At 34.5% G+C, this 18263-nt stretch overlaps 1 non-coding gene across 1 annotated transcript; it reads right to left on the bottom strand.

The window, feature by feature from the left end:
• Positions 1–11932: 11932 nt before the first annotated feature.
• On the bottom strand, positions 11933–12005 carry TRNAF-GAA (transfer RNA phenylalanine (anticodon GAA)). Its single transcript has one exon. It is a non-coding gene; the product is annotated as a tRNA-Phe (tRNA).
• Between the last annotated feature and the right edge of the window lie 6258 nt (positions 12006–18263).

The raw sequence follows: 18263 nt of genomic DNA, 5'->3' as shown, positions 1-18263 counted from the left end.
CCTAATATGTCCGCACGTGATTTTATTCAACTTTTTGAAATAAAATGGGCTGAACTGGCTGATTATAAGGAAATTTCATATTGGAGAGCTTTATCTTATTTAACAGACGCTCACCATGAACCTTGGGGTAGTAGATTGACTGAAGTTTATCATGACATTTGGCCCAATCACCCTTCTAGGGTTTACATTTGTTGTCTTGAAGACTTATGGGAGGATTTCAGTCTTTGAATTACTTGTAAACTTTTGTTGCTTATTTATTTTTCAAAATATGAATTATGTAGTTTGTTTTTCTCTCAAATTATGTTATTAGACTTAAAAATCCTTGTTATCAAAGTCTTCAATATATTAATTATGCACATTAAGAAATTAGATTTGAATTTTGATTAAATATTTAGTTTGTAGATGATGATTAGATGCATACGTGTCTTTTAGATTTTACATCATATATGAAATCTTTATGAGAATTACTTTTCTTGAATGTGTATGTCGCATGCATAATTGATTAAAATTCTTGCCTAATTATATGTCAATAACAGACATGGCATCAAAAAGTATCATTGTTGACTTAAACAAAGGTGAAAAACTTAACGGTGATAATTACGACATCTGGAGTCGTAAATATGGTATGTACTGGAAGAGAAAAATGTTTTGGAAGGTATAAATCATGTTTTGAATCAACTAGAAGAGGGTAATACTATACAACACATAAGGGATCTTGAAGCTTACAAAGCTTCGAAAAAGGCTAACTCCACTTCTAATGCCTTTGTGGCAGAGTCAAGTGGTACAAAACCTCCAAGCTTTAAGCGCAAGAAAATTTGGAAAAGAGAAGGGAAAGACAAAGAGACTGGAGAAGGACCCTCTAAGAAAAAGAAGAAGCCAAACTCCAAGAAAAGAAAACGGTTTTCAAGAAGAGAGACAAGAGTAGAATGAAGTAATACAATTGCCAAGAATTGGGGAATTTGCTCGTGAATGTGCCGAGCTAAAAAGGTAGCATTTCAAAACGCATCTCTAAGTGCTACATATGTTTCTAGCACTTCTTTTCTAACTGAATCTAATCCTATGTGGATTGTAGACTCAGGATCCACCGACCATGTGAGTCAAGATAGAGAGGTGTTTGTGAAGTTTCATCGAGTTTCATCTAATTAAAGGTGGATCTACGTGGGAAATAATGCAAAACTAGAAGTCAATGGGATAGGCACTTGCAAAGTAGACTTGTGTGGTGGCCGTTCTTTGATGTTGCATGACGTCTTATATGCACCAGAGATTCGACGAAACTTAGTATATGTGTCTGTTCTTTTAGATGTTGGTTTTGATTTGTTTTTTAGTCGTAATGGTGTTAGAATAACTCTAGATAATGTTTTATATGATTTTGGACTTTGTTATGATCGTTTTATCGTATTAGATTGTAATCCTTCAACTTATGACTATTATGTTGACCGTTGTGTAATGACATGTTATTCAAGTAACAATGATGCTGATGTTATTACATGGCATGCAAGATTAGGTCACATAGGGCAAGATCAAATGAATAGGTTGGCAAAAGAAAGGCATTTAGGTTCTTTCACCAAAATTGAAATGCCAACTTGTGAAAATTGTCTTGCTGGAAAGAGTACGCGTAAACCATTTGGGAAGGCTAAGAGAGTTGAGTTCCCACTTCAATTAATTATTTATGATATTTGTGGTCCAATAAACGGAAGGGTAAGGTCTGGTCCTACATACTTCATTACATTTATTGATGTTTTCATACATTTTGGTTATGTCTATTTGATTTCTCATAAATATGAAGCACTTGAGTGCTTTAAAAGATATATGAATGAAGTTGAAAATCAATTAGATAAAAGCATAAAAGCTTTAGAACCGATCTAGGACGTGAATATTTGTCAAAACAATTTGAACAACTACGTACTAGAAAAGATATTATCAGACAGTTAACTACTCCTTATTATACACCTCAACAAAATGGTGTAGCTGAAAGAAGGAATAGAACATTATTAGACATGACAAGATCAATGATGGCGCAGGTAAATTTGTCTATCTCTTTCTGGGGAGATGCATTATTGACTGCGGCTTACATATTGAACAGAGTGCCTTCTAAATCAGTGTCTTCTACTCCTTACGAACTTTGGACTGGTCATAAAAACATATGAATGAGCTACGACCATGGGGTTGTGCAGCATACATTAAAGATCGTTTTGGTGAGTTTGGTAAACTAAGTCCAGAAGAAAAGAAATGTATCTTTATAAGGTACTCTGAACGCTCCAAAGGGTATGTGTTCATCGATCAATTCGAGGATGGAAGTATTACTGAAATTGTATCACGAGATGTCATAGTTTTGGAAAATGATTTTCCCAAAAAAGGTGAAATAGATGAAGTTGAGGCTTTGTATGAAATGTTGAATTCAGAAGATCAGATAATGTTGTCAAACATACTTGATAATTCAATGGACCAAGAAATGATTCCTAGTCCAAGTGGGAGTTATGAATCCCAAAATCATATAGAGGAATCTGAACTTCAAATACGTAAGATTACAAGAAAAGGTGTACCTAAACGATTTTATGAGATTGAGGATTATGTTTTCTTGGTTTCTCCTACATAATTGGATGAACCTAATTCTGTAACATATGCCTTATCGAGCCCTGAAAGGGATGAATAGTTAAAAGTGATGAAAGAAGAATTATAGTCCAAGAAAACCAACAAAGTCAAGGATCTAGTTGACCTTCCTAAATATTGTAAAGCTATTGGGAATAAATGGTTTCTTAAAGTTAAACGTAAATCGGATGGGTCAATAGAAAGACACAAAGCACGATTGGTTGCAAAAGGTTTTAATCAAAAAGTTGGAATAGACTATGAGGAAACTTTTTCACCAGTTGTGAAGTTTACATCCATACAATTACTTTTAGCTATTGTTGCATGTTTAGATCTAGAATTACACCAAATGGATGTAAAGACCATTTTTCTCAATGGAGAATTAAATGAGAAAATCTATATGGAACAACTAGTTGGTTTCGTTGTTAAAAGTCAAGAAAAGAAAGTATGTAAATTGAAAAGATCAATTTATGGCCTAAAGCAATCTTCAAGGAGTGGTATCTGAGATTTCATAAGGAGGTGATGTCATTTGAATTCACCATGATCGATGAAGTCCATTGCATCTATGTGAAAAAGTCCAATGGAAATTTTGTAGTTCTTTTACTTCACGTATATGATATTTTATTAGCTGGAAATAATTTGGAATATGTGAAAACTGTCAAGTCATGGCTTTCAAAATCATTTGATATGAAAGATATGGGTGAAGCAGACTATATATTGGGTGTTAAGATCCAAAGAGATCGTTCCAAGAAATTTTTTAGTTTATCTCAAGAAACTTATATAAAGAAAATATTGGAACGTTTTCGAATGAATAGTTTCAAATCCATGGATACTCATATAGCAAGGGGTGAATCTTTAAGCCTTGAAATGTGTCCAAAGACCGAAAAAAGAAAAGGAAGACATGTCTCAAGTTCCTTATTCTAGTGTTATCGAGATTTTGATGTATGTTATGATGAGTACTCACCCAGATATTTGTTATGATGTGAGTCTAGTTAGCAGGTATCAATCCAATCTTGGAAGAGATCATTGGAAAGCAGTAAAGAGAATATTCCAATACCTGAAGGGAACTACAGATCATACACTGTGTTATAGTGGATCTGATTTATTCATAAGAGGTTATACAGATGATGATTGGGCTGGTGATCGGGATGATAGAAAATCAACATCTGGTTATGCTTTCTTACTAGATGGTGGTGCTATTTCATGGAAAAGTAATAATCCAACTTGCACATCTCTTTCAACCATGGAATCTGAATTTGTGGCTTGTGCGTCTGCAGTACAAAAAGTTGTTTGGTTAAAGAGATTATTTTAGCATTTGAGTATTGCAAAGAATTCTAAGGGTCCCATGATTTTATATTGTGATAGTCAAGCGGCTATCGCATACACAAAGGATCCTAAGTATCACAACAAGACCAAACACATCAAGTATAACTTTGTGAGAGACGTAATAGCAAGTGGAGAAATAACTTATACATTCCTACATGTGAAATGATAGTTGATCCTTTTATGAAGGACATCTCTAGAGACTTGTTTAAAAACATGTTAAGGCTCTAGGTTTACGTAGAGTATGATGATATTTCATTATTGTAAAATGACTTGATTGTAATAATATTCTCTTCTATATAAAACTATTTAATTTATGTTCAAATGTAGTATGCATGTGATATTTTATAAGAAATAAAGTGTGTCGAACAAGCCGCAGGATTGGCTTTCTCACACGAGCAATCACCTCTTACGTCGAGAAACGTGAAGAGATAAGTTTCACCACCATATTATGACTTGTTTTATGAGCCAGACAAATGTTTCTCTATGAAAATGAGATTAACGATTACTAAAAAAGAGAAACTGGGGTTAAACATCTTGAGGTGTTTAGATCTAGGTATGTACTTTGTTGGATAATCAGAAGGATGAGACACATACACCAGTATAAGATGAAAACATCGTAACACGTGTTTCATACCACGTGTGTCAAGCGATCAATGGGTCAATGAAAGAATATTCCCTGCTTCTTCATTGTGTGAGACCCAAAAAAGTTGAATTGATTTTTCAATGAAATACCCTTTGACCTTTCATTGTTTCTTAAAGTTTCAATCGATGTTGCTACTTTAACATGTTACTAATAGCCATGAATGATTCGGCAATGCAGTGCATGTCTAGGAAAGTAGTTAATAGGAGCAGATAGATTCGAGTAGAAAGGAAAGACAAATAACTGAATAATAAACTTATATACACAAGCCGGCTATTGCACTAACCATATTGGTATTGAATGTGATTGTGTGTATTAAGTTAAATATGAACTCGAGTTAATATCCTTCAGAGGATGAGGGATCAAATAAGTAACTATTGAAGTAGTGAATGAAGTGTGGGGTATTGTGAGTAATATTATTCTTATATAAGTACTGAATTCCTTCCACAAGTGATTGGATTTCTATTTGGGGCTTGTAAAACCTTAAGGGTAAGCTCTTGATGCTCACAGGTCGCATGAACTATTTATTGTATGAATTGTGTGTCTAGTTGATGTTGTGTTCGCTTGTGTCTTATCCACCATGTGCGAAGTGGGGGATGTAAGTTTTGGGTCATGGATCGCCCATATGGATCGACCCGACCCAAACCAAAATGTTATCTGTAAAAAGGAAATAAGTCTCAATTTAAAAATAGGGGTGGGAACAGTTACTATGGAACTGCTCCAACGTACACAAACCTTTATTTTTAAATAGAGAAACTTTATGCTCTGGAAACAGAAGAAGAAAAACAGAGAAAAACAAAACACTCTGAACACAAACATTTCTATGAAAAAGACACTAACAAAAGATATTTAATTTGTGACTCATTTACCTTGTTTCCTTGAGATTCAAGTTTGGCTTGGAGCAATTCTTCAAAGAAAAGGATTTCGTCTATTTTCCGCTGCAAAATATAAGGTACACAATTCGTCGATTTCTTTCTATAAATCCTACAAGTACTCTTAGGTTTCAAAACTTCTCCCTTTGAACAGTGAATGGGGTGGGTTTATATAGAAACCCAAAATGGACGAAATCTCGATGTGAGACTATTGCAAATTGAAATTCGTTTGAAAAACGATGTGGGAGAGGCCAAAATTTCCAATTTTATGGAGTGGATAAGGTGTATGAGCAGGAGACTGTACGAATTGTACCATTTTTTAACAAATTGGAAAAAAGAATAAGATAATTTGAGAGGATAGTACCGTTGGTGAATGCTTGGAAGCCTGCCCTTAATCTCGTGCCAAGCACGCTCAAACGTACGGGACCGAAGGACAGAAATGGAAATTTGAGGAGGCATAACCACTTGGGACCTAGAATTCATAAGGTTGCTGGTGCATTTTGTTCTTTTGTTGAGAAAGAGGAAGAGAAAAGTCTAGAGGACTTGGGTTCAAGAACAAGGGGGTGGGTCAGATCTTTGAAACTAGGTCAAGTATTTGCTGATTTTTCTTGGTTTAGAGGACCAATTGAATTAAAAGAATTTCAAGAGGGAATAGGTCCCTTGGTTCACATTTTCACCAAATTCGAATTGTTTTAGTTCAAATTCGATAAAATGGAAACTAGATAAATTATGAATCTAATTAATTATTTAAGCTTCTTAACTTCGACAACACAAAATAATTATTTCAAAAAGAAAGATCTTTATTAAAATGTGATCAGTTTTAAAGGAAATAAGATGCGTACTTAATTAAAACTCTATTTTTGGTAAATCGATTTACTAACTATTTATTCAAATCGAAAAATTATATAAATGTATATATTTTAAGTATATAGAGATATATTTTATAGTAAAAATGGAAAATTGCCTTGAAAATGATTTCAAAAGTATTTTTGATTTTTTTTCCCAAACAATTACTTCAATTTGTTTGAAATTTAAGAAACTTGAAAATTAATTAAATTGTGGATGGTCAAAATTGGGTGTCAACAACTGCCCCTCGTTTGACTGGATGGATGAAAGAGATTCGAGGAAAATAAAATTGACGAATCTAATTTTGTCTGTCCACTAATTCATCTCTTTGGAATGGTTAATTATAAGGATTTTGAGGAATCATGACCGGACCCCGGTATTGGGTTTCCTACATATCTCAGGTTACATGAAAACTCAGGCCACTTGTTGTTCGAAAGATGCTTGATTTAATGCACAATTATGGAAGAATGCAAAAGCTATTTCAGTGTCGAAGTATGGAGAGACCGAAAAGCTCGAGAACGGAGTGATGACAGAATTGTTGGAGTACAGTCGAGTTTTCAACATTAAGTCTGCCTACATATCCCTTAACTTTGGGAATCAGGCTGCTTGTAGTTCGACTCAATCGGTTGAAAAGGAAATCTCTTATGCGGAAATAACCATTAGCTTAAGGATGAGTGACAAATTAATTAAACATGAAAAAGAGGCTTGCAAACATCTCAACTATGAATGTGGGGCCCTTGACACCCATATTTAAGAACTTACATGGACATAACTTCCAAAGCTCTAGGTGTATTGTCACATGAATTTGAAAATTTTCCTCCAGTGAGAGTTGAAATTTTCAGTGAAGGCGAAACTGAAACTATTAAACCCAAGAAAATACCCACACGCCTTTGGATAGGGATGTGGTTGGATTGTGGTGGAAGTCGCTCCTCAACTCGCGTGCTAAGAGTTTGATATTCCTCTTTGGATTATGTCCCAGTTCGCTGCTAAGAAAAATTCCACGTTGTGTTGCGTCCTATTTTGACGTAGTCCACTTTATTTGTCGCAAAATCTGGAGAAGATTGTTAGTAGAAAATGTAACATAAATACAAATATAATTTGTGCAAACCTGGTTTTATATGTCATACTGAAGGAGATGATGATCCAGATTCAAGTGTATTGCTCTTGAAGGAAGTGGTGATCCAAAATGGTGTGTCAATTTGAACGATGTGATGATTCAATAACATTATATAACGTGTCAGTTTTAGGGAGGTGACATCCCAATGTGTCACTTTTTAGGAGGTGACATCCCAACATTTCATTTTTTAAGAAGTGGCATCACAATATAATATAAGTTGCGCTTAAGGGAGGTATTGTCCCAATATAATATTAATGTGTCACATTGAGGACAATGATTGTTCAATATAATATAAAGTGTCACATTTAGAAAGGTGATGCTCCAATAATAATTTAACATGGCACGCTGAAGAAAGTGACACTTCAATAATAATTTGATGTGTCACGTTGAAGGAAGTGACGCTTCAATAATAATTTTAACGTGTCACGTTAAAGGAAGTGACACTCCAATACTATAGCATGTCACGTTGAAGGAAGTGACAGTCCAATAATAATTTAATGTGGCATGTTGAAGAAAGTGACGCCCCAATAATAATTTAACATGTCACGTTGAAGGAAGTGACCCTCCAATATAATAATGTGTCACATTGAATGAAGTGACACTCCAATAATATAACGTGTCACGTTGAAGGGAGTGACGCTCCAATATAATAACGTGTCACGTTGAAGGAAGTGACGCTCCAATAATAATTTAACGTGTCACGTTGAATGAAGTGACGCTCCTATATAATAACGTGTCACGTTGAAGGGAGTGACGCACCAATAATAATTTAACGTGTTGAAGGAAGTGGCGCTCCAATAATAATTTAATGTGTCACATTGAAGGAAGTGACTCTCCAATAATAATTTAATATGTCACGTTGAAGGAAGTGACTCTCCAATAATAATGTGTCGCTTTGAAGGAAGCGACACTCCAATATAATACCCTAATGATAAAGAACAAATCTCAAAAATAGGGAGTTATGTTATAACATAGTAATTTGATTAGCTTCTAGTAGTTTGTGAAGCCGATAACATCTTTAGTTGTCATTAAAACTTCATCGTCCCTGCGCACATGAAAAAATTGTTAGTTAAGAACAGAAAGATTGATAAATGTAAAGACTTTTAAACGCGTTATGACGATCTGGTAGCCATAGAGAACGTGAGATTCTGGAAGAGCGCTTTGAGAACTTATAACGTTGAAACAAAGCACTAATGGCCGATTAGGGATGTTACATAACGTGCATCCCTACTTTAAGTCTGGAATCTCTTATAAAGAGAAGATTGGTTTGATAAAAGATATCTTTGAGACTTGAAGTTGAAGGAAGATTTTGAGAACTTTGAACTATTTCAAAAAGTTACACCTCTTTCTCGTCCAAGGTTACTTAACTAAAATAATTTGCAAGAAATGAAGAATGACTGATTCAAAAACATGCCCCAGTTTCCTCTGAGGTCTGTAGTTTAAAACAGTTAGAAGACAGAATCCTTATATAGGATTGCCTACGTATCTAGATGGAACAAGAAATTAGGTCTGACGTAGTTCAAACCTGAAACCTAAAAGAATTCTAGGAGAGAAATAATGAAATTTGCCTTAAAATGGGCAAAAGATTTGAAATAACGGAAGACAACTTTCGTCAACGCAAAATAGAGAATAAGATTCAGCTTGTTGGACTGAATCCTTGGTGTCGGAAATCCTTCATAATAGAATTTGAATAAGGTTGGCTCCTGCCATTTTTCTGGTGAATATCAGATTTGATCATTCAAAACATCAAAAGATCTTATGAAATTTTGCCTTTAATTCTGGTAATGATACATGCAAAACTCAGTCGTGAGTTAGTAACAAAATAAAATTTTCAAAGTAAATCATATAACAAAAGATAAATTAAGGATGAAGTTGTTCAGCTTATTTTAGCCTGGATAACGTCTTAAGGCCTTCGCCATTGTGCCAACCTATTCCATCTGTAGAATTGAGAATGTGTAAGTCATAATAAATTTGAAGGAAACAAATTTAGAAGATGAATAAGAGTAGAGATCATCTGAGCTATGACGAGGCCAATGTGGGTCTAATGATGCCTTGTAACTTTGTAGTTCCTGCATCCAAAGAAAAATTCTTAGTTTTGAGAGACTGATTCATGTTGGCTTTGCCTTGCCATCTTGATGCTCTTTTGCCTTCTGGATTACAAGCTTGTTTGGTCTTGAAATGTCGTTTGATGGAATTTTTGAGGACCTCCTCACAAATTCTGCCCCGGTTTAAAACATAATATAACATTTGAACTTTCTGTAGTCTTTTGTTGAATTTTTGAGTGAACTGCCCCAGTTGTAACTCTGATGTGATCCTTGATTCTATTTTGTTGAAAAAATTCCTCTTCTAACAAATTTTGAGATCCTCTGGAAAATTTTCCCCAGTTTTTATTATAAAGGGAAATGAAAAACTTACGGGGAATATGACCAAGTCGGTGTGGCGCCTACGTATCCCGCTGAGCAGAAATCAGGTTGAAGGTAGTTCCAATCTCAAGGATTAACGAGAATAGAAAAATTTAAGGAAACGACTGAGGCCAACATAGGCCGCCTACATATCTCATTCGTGAGAATTCAGGTCGAACGTAGTTCAAGTATAAGGAAACATTAAAAAGGGATAAAAGGGTGACTGAAGCCGACATGGGCCGCCTACGTATCTCATTCTTGAGAATTCTGGTCAGATATAGTTCATTACAGATCACTACTCTCTGTGCTTGGGTAGTGGATTGATGTTCACATTCGGTGGACCTTGAGAAATTTTGACCACCTCGTTATCAATTAGATCTTGAATTTTGTGTTTGAGAGTGATACATTACTCGCTATCATGCCCAACAACTCTTCAGTGATAAGCACAATGCTTATTTGGGTCATACCAATCGGCTGAAGTATTCACAGTCTTGGCTTCCACTGGATTCAGTGTTCCCACATCTTTCAATCTCTCAAAAAGTTGAGTACGTGTCTCACTCAATGGAGTGAAAACTCGGGGAAGCTTTTTCTCAAAATTGGGATGAGGTACATTGTTTCGAGGATTTTGCATTGGTCGTGGAGAATGAAATATTGCTTGATTATTGCAAACATAGTATTGTGAATCAGGATATCCTGGAGGTGGTTGATTGTTATATGAGGTAGTTCCTCGAGTCGTTAACATCATAACTTCTTTCACCTTTTTCTTTCCAAAGGAACCAGTTTGATGGGCCCTATTAGCAATCTTAGATGAGGTTTAACTTGCTATTCTGCCAGTCTTGAGACCGTCTTCAATCATTTCTCCAGCCTTGATAACTTCAGCAATGTCTTTGCACCCATTGTCACCATTTGCTCATAGTATTCTGAGTCTTGAGCTTGAATGAATTAGGCGATCATTTTTTATTCCTCCATATATGGGTGCATATGAAATACTTATACAAATAAAAATGCGGGAGAGATAAAAGAGACGCAGGGTCGTTTATCTACTTGGCTAGTCAAGCATGGGCTAATTCATAGATCTTTGGGCTTTGATTACCAAGGAATAGAGACTTTACAAATAAAGCCCGAGGATTGGCATTCCATTGCTGTCATTTTTTATGTATATGGGTACAACTATCTACGCTCTCAATGTGCCTATGATGTAGCGCCTGGCGGGCTGTTAGCTAGTGTGTATCATCTTACGAGAATAGAGGATGATGTGGGATCAACCAGAAGAGCTATGCATAAAAGTATTTGCCTCCAGGAGGAATCCTAGAATTACCGTCTGTTTTTCTGGGTTTGGAAAAGCGTGGATTTTCAAGAACGAGAATCATATGATATGTTGGAAATCTCTTACGATAATCATCCACTCTTGAACGTATCTTAATGCCTGAAAGTTGGATAGGATGGACCTTACGTAAGGATTATATTGCCCCCAATTTTTTATGAAATACAAGATGCTCATTGAATGATAGAAAGCTATTTCCACTTAGACAATTTCAGATATTCAAGGATTGCACGTTTTGTTATAGATTAAGCCTAACAACAAAAGACAATTAGGGATTCATTGGAGTTGTCACATTTATTTGGAAGATACTTCTTTAGGATGGGTCACACCAATAGGATGAACCAATGAGTTCTTCATCGTGAACTTTGTAGTGCGCACATTACTTAGACGGGTTCTAGAAAAGGCATATAGGAAGGAATGGAGAAATCTAGAATAAAGAAATCGAATATGAAAGAAAAGACAAACAAATGAGATAATATCGGATTCTATTTCTTTGGATCTGAAGCTGAATCTTGTCTATTTCAACCCCCCCTAGATTCAGATTCGACTCTAATATGTATTACGTATTCAAAATTCGTTTGAACAAGAGGAGAAAAAAAAGAGGAGATAAATCCAATTCTTTTAGATACTTTATCTAAGAAACTCTACCCATCTATGTTCTAGATGGGGTATATCTCGCCAAACTGGATAAAGCTATTATTCTAATCTAGACTATAAAAAAATATGCATCATTCGCATACCGGTGGCAGCTTCGAATAGGTCATATCAATTAATTAGAAATTAATTCTAGGGAAGAGAGACCCATACAAATTAATCATGTGCCAAGAACCAGATTTGAACTGGTGACACGAGGATTTTCAGTCCTCTGCTCTACCAACTGAGCTATCCCGGCTATTCCCAATCTCGATTGGAACCGCTAACATGAGGATTTACAGTCCTTTCCGTAGTATCCTCATTTTATCATATAACTGGGGTCTATGTCAATTAAAAGGACAAAAGTCGATTAAAAAATTTTATCAAAGCCGGGGAATTTCTTCGATCTTCAAAAAGATGACTTTGTAAGTTTCAGTATGAGTAATGATATTGTATTGATCGGGAATCATTCAACTAGGGATTCCTTGCTCAAAGATGTTCATTTCTATGTGTATCATAGATATCAAATTGTGATAAGAGAAAGCCATTTACGCTTAGAAAAAAAATCCATTTCTAAAAGAATAGAGTGAATGAGAAAGATAAGGAATTTGGAACCGCTAAGGAAAGGGGGTCGGATAAATAGTTGGGGAGTTAAATAGTCTTTTTGGGGATAGAGGGACTTGAACCCTCACGATTTTTAAAGTCGACGGATTTTCCTTTTACTATAAATTTCATTGTTGCCGGTATTGACATGTAGAATGGGACTCTATCTTTATTCTCGTCCAATTAATCAATTCTTCAAAAGATCTATCAGACTACGGAGTGAATGATTTGATCAATGAATATTCTATTCTTTCTTCAATGTAGAATGGATTCACACCAATTCTTCAATTTTTTATAGAAAAACTATGGATTCGGGGAGCTTCCATCTCATGAGGTTACTTTAGATGACCTGGCCTATTATATTGACGGGAGAGCCTCTACCTCACATTCCATATCCACTTGGTACTAAGCATACTTTCCCAAAATCTACATAGTTAGTCTTGAATTGTATTTACATGTGTGAAGGAGTATCTTATCCTCCATTCAACACAACTCATAAAATAGTTGATGGATTCAATTAGGTGAGAATGGACTTTTAACCTTAGAATCATTAATATGTGAGTAAACCTTTCACATCATGTTCGTAGTGTTTCATGAGAATAGCCTTTTCAATCAACACAACAACATTATCATAATCCTAGACATTTCATGCATAATCATGTGTAAGGGTAAGGGAGAATGATCTTTCAACAATACCACAATTACACAATAGTCATAGGATCTTCACTTTCTAAGTGAATCATAAGCTCATACACAATTCTCATCAACATGTACAAACCCTCATAATTTGCCCTTCAAGGCTATGAACATACTCAACCCAAAAATCTAGGATTACTACATTAGATAGGGGAATACCATCATTCAATCACTCAATCTCAATTGACATGATTATATAATCAATCAACCCACATCATGATTTCACAATTTAGAATTATGGGGGATTCATGGGTTCTTGGAGGGGGGTTCATTATTAATCAACAATTAAATATCAATTCAACCATAATCCATCATAAATTAATCATTGGAAACGTTTTGAAAGAGAACCCATGACTTGGATTGAAATCCTAGGTTTTGGGGGGAATTGGAAGCTTTGAAATCAAGTTTTGAAGGGACTCTATGGGTGAAAGCTACCCATAGATGAAAAGCCAACACATCTTAGGAATATTTCCTCACGGAATTGAAGACAAAAGGCTGCTCCTTGAACCCTAAACTTGACCTTGTTCTTCAATGGAGTCTTAGAGAGAGAAATATTAAAGAGGGGAGTTGGTTATGATTTGAGTCTTGTGATTTATGAGGTGTAAAAGAGGTGGTTAATAGTTAGAAAGTACTTACATATGTCTAAATAAACAATATAAACCATCTCCACAGTAAAATAATTAATTTAGAATTTACCTAAGTTGGCTTACCTTAGGCCCAATCTGAGGCAGCCTTGCAAGCCCCATCCACGACCACCACCCACTGGGCGTGGATGGACCCACAGACCGTACTGGTCACTCGTGGGTTGGGTCTGCAGCTTCTCATCTTGGCCAACCCCCAGCCCTTACTCACGAGACCTCACCCACGAGGCGTGAGTGAGTCCACGAACGATACTGCATGTTCGTAGCTCCGATAGAGAATTTGGCAAGGCAAGGGGAGGTCCAGTTTTGACCCACGACTCCCACCTATGGGGCATGGGTCCACCCACAGCTCATGGGTGCCCATTTCGTGGGTGGATTCCTCTTGACAGCTTTACCATGTGTGTAGTTCATTCGCACATAAATAGATGACATGTCATATCTATGTCACATAAATCAATAACATGTCATATATATCTCCATTAACTATTTTTAAAAGTATTAATCAAAAATATTCAATAAAAGGAAAAGTAATAAAATTTTAACTTATTCTTTAAAATAAAAATTTGAGACTTCACAGACCAAATCACCGCCCATCCTATTCTCCTCTCCCTATTTCCACCGTTAAAAAGCCAGAACCCACCAGATCAAAAAGTTGCCACCACTACTCTTCTTACCGTCAAGACAACCTATTCTCTCTCCTTCACTCATCTCTATCTTAGCCGCATACCCTCACCATTTTCCTTTCCTCCTTCTCTGATTTGTACAAAACCAACAACCCTAGGTCACTGCACTACCAGCTTCGGCCAACAAACCTCTTCGTCGCCATGACCAACTCCTCTCATCCTCACCCGGCCGCCTTGCTCTCCTCTCCGTTGTCTTCCTTTCTTCGCACCACTGATAATCCCTTGCGAACCAAGACCGTTTCTCCTCTCCATCTTCTCTGGCAACCAAAATGCCCAACAGACCTCCTTGCCGCCTCCCATTTTGACGAAAAAAGGACCAGCACCAAGATCTTTTAGAATGTAGGGAAGAAATTAAAAAAAGTGGGTTAGGGAAGTGATGGGGTTATTAAATAAAAAAGGTGGAGTGGGAAAGAACAACATATTTTTTTATTTTATTCTTTTATAATTTTAATAACTATTTTTAATTTAAATATGATGTTCACTTACCTTAACATGCATGTACTCACACACTCCCGACAATTCAGAGAAGTTTGATATATTGTGTTTTATTGTGTTTAAAGGATTCAGTTGGTAAAGAATTAATTAGAAGGATCAATAATACAAACTAAGACAAGTATCAGGGTCCATTACACCATTTCACATTATCTTAACATGAAACAATCGAGGGCTAAACCAGCCCTTGAAAAAGAAAGAACTAAAAGTATCTCTTCAAAAGAATAAAGTAGAAGTCGCATGCATTCACTATTTAACACAAATATGGATGTGACTTTTTAGGAGACTGTATATTCCATTTTAAAAATGTGTAGGGGGTAATAGCACCCCTATGAAGTATAGTTGTGTAGTTGGAAATCTGATAATAGATTAGGGGGAATTTGACTATTTTCTCCTATATTTATATTGAAATCTAATTAATTTAAATTTATATAACCTAAAGACTATTCAAGTGAAAACGCTCTATAGTAATTTGTTGTATCACATTATTCCTTCAACCACAAGAGGAGAGAGCCACCAACTGATCACTTGTGCTTTTTGATTTTTAAGTAGGGATGACAATGGGGCAGGGCGGTTGCAAAGCGGAGTGGATTATAGTGCTTGTGGGGCAGTGTGGATTAGTATTTTTGCTGGGGTGGGGCGGGGTAGGGCGGGTACACAATATTTTTTTAACCTGTGGGGTGAGGCGGGTGTGGGTTAGGGTTTTTTTCTTTTGAAATTAAACTAAATTGGGCAATTAAGCCAAAAACTGCGAAGGGAGAAAACTTAATCTCAATTCTCATCTCACTGTGGCTATCTCCCTTAGTCAAAATCAAGCACATGTACTGGTATGTTGAAGTTTTGCGGGGTGGGTATATGCGGGGCGAGGCGGGGAAAAAATAAAAATTATGCTATACGAGGTGGGGGCAGGGTGGGGTGGGGGAAATTCATTGCGGGTGTTCCCCACACCACCCGTACCATTGTCATCCATATTTTTAAAATAAAAATAAGACCATCGAAAGGACACAACATGTTCAACAACAAAATGAAGTCATAGGTCATACGAATCTGGTCTATGGAGGAGACATATTTTAGGCTAAATATAACTTAGGCAAGTGCAAGGTTTTAGAAGGTCTTTTCTATATAGACACAAGCATCTGGTATTTAGTATTCATTAGCTCAATTAATGTCAACTCGTAATATTCATTGAAGGAAATTGCAGTTTATTTAATCAAAAAATTATCATTAAGTTTCAGAATTAAATTAAAAGGGAGGAGGATTTTAACCTTCTCTTCTCAATCCTTTGATGATAAATTTATAAGCTTTGAAAATTTACCTTGTCACAATATCACCACACACATATATATGTATTCATTCACCAACTTTTCAAAAGGTTAAATTTGGTTATATGACTAAACACAAGATACAATACTATATGCACAGGATCTTAAAACAAGTATGCTTTAGGTTATATTATTAAAATATATTTGGGTTATATCAATGCATACACAAGCATCAATATAAAAGAGAACATGTGCCATAAAATAAACACTCTCTCTCCCTTTTTTTTCAGAAGTATTCCTTTTGTTTTATTATGAGTAAAAGGTCACAAACATATTTAAACTACTCAATTTTTTTTGAATTTTTATCTAAAATATTTAGAGTATAAGAAACATATCTAAACAATCACTCATAAATTTGATAAATACACCTCAAGTAATATGTAATGAAATGGTATTCCACTCTTCTTCTTTTTTTAAATGTCGCGTAGAAGGCAGTTCCACAGTAACAAAAAGTAGCGAAGCATAACTACACATTTAACAATCTTAGCTGAAATTATAAATCAAAATACATAATTTCACATTTTAGAAATTAATTGAAAATAATTAAAAGAAATCTTGTCAACAAATTAAAAGGCCATGTGGATGAATATTCAAGGTCAGACGCGCCTAAGTGTATGTACACACATATTTGGTCCAGTCAACATTGAGGCATGTTTCTCACACTCTCAATTATTTAGATATGAAACTTAAAAGGATGATAATTTGAATGTGTTTGCATCACTTAACTAAAAAAGACGTGTTAGTGAAAAACAACAATAAAAAAATGGTTTATGTATGTTTTTGAGACTTACCTTTTTTTAAAAAAAATTAAAATAAAAAAAAAATAAAAAATTATTATTTGGCATTTATCTATTTCAAATTTTTTTTAATCAAAATAAAAATAACATATTTCTTATATTTAATACTAATTTAACTTAATATTCATGTTATCATCATACTTTTAATGAAATAATTTATTACAAAAATATATGACTTATTTTACATCACAATTTTTTTAGACGACGAAAGTAAAATCATTCAACTTGTAATGAATTATACTTCCTCCGTTCCTTTTTATATGTCATAATTTTCTATAAATAATTGGACCATATTTCTTGTCATTTCATAAAATCAATGCACAAATTATCATATTCTTCCTATTATAGCCTTGATAGAGTAGTCAATTAGTCTTGAAAATATATATACTTTGACCAACCTAGGAAAACTAATAAGTAATTAATATTCATTGGAGTACTTCATACATTGATTAAATCTCTCCATTCACTATTCTATAAAATTTGATTTTGAAAATATATTCAAAAATTCAAATAGTCATCCAAATGCATTTTAATTTTTGAAATCTAGCGTATTCATTATTTATTCAAAAGTCGACTTAAGAAAACATTAAATAAGAGTAAAAGGGGAAAACTACTTAATTTATTAATGCAAGTGCAATCCAAAAAGAAACATATAAAAAGGAATGGGTGTATAGAAAAAAGAACCTTGCAATGAATGTGATAATAATTATTATAATAATTTATAATAGTACTCCCTATATTCTTAATTATTTGTTCACTTTTTTTTATTTATACCTTTTTACTCTGTTTTGATAAATTTAAAAAAAATAAAAATTTCCTATTATACTTCGAATTAATAACTTCAAAAAAAATATAACTTCTTGAAAATTTTAAATTTTTAAATCATGTACTTTGCAAATTTTTTACGTCAATAAGCCTATTATTATTTTCATAATAGGTGTGTCAATTCAAAAGTTAACAAATAATTAGGAAGGAAGGAAGTACTCCCACCATTCACTTTTTCTTGTCACTTATTCATAAAATAAAATTTTATTTTTACTTGTTACTTCTGAGAAATCAAGAAAAGATAACAACTTTTTTTTTCATGTTTTACTCTCAACATTAAATACTTGTTTTTCAAATTATTTTTCAAGACATAATTTAATAGAGAATAGTTTAATAAAATTCGTATATCAATAATTATTTTCTTAATAAATATGTCAATTAAATTTGATAAATAAAAATGAACGGAGGGATCACTAAGTAGCTTGGCCTAGATTGGGGTGAAATAAAAGTTTGAAATT

This window comes from Solanum tuberosum, unplaced genomic scaffold (genome assembly GCF_000226075.1).
Source record: "Solanum tuberosum cultivar DM 1-3 516 R44 unplaced genomic scaffold, SolTub_3.0 scf00007, whole genome shotgun sequence".
Lineage (NCBI taxonomy): Eukaryota > Viridiplantae > Streptophyta > Magnoliopsida > Solanales > Solanaceae > Solanum > Solanum tuberosum.
The sequence above is the reverse complement of the archived record's forward strand: the minus strand, read 5'-3'. Positions and strand labels throughout refer to the sequence as shown.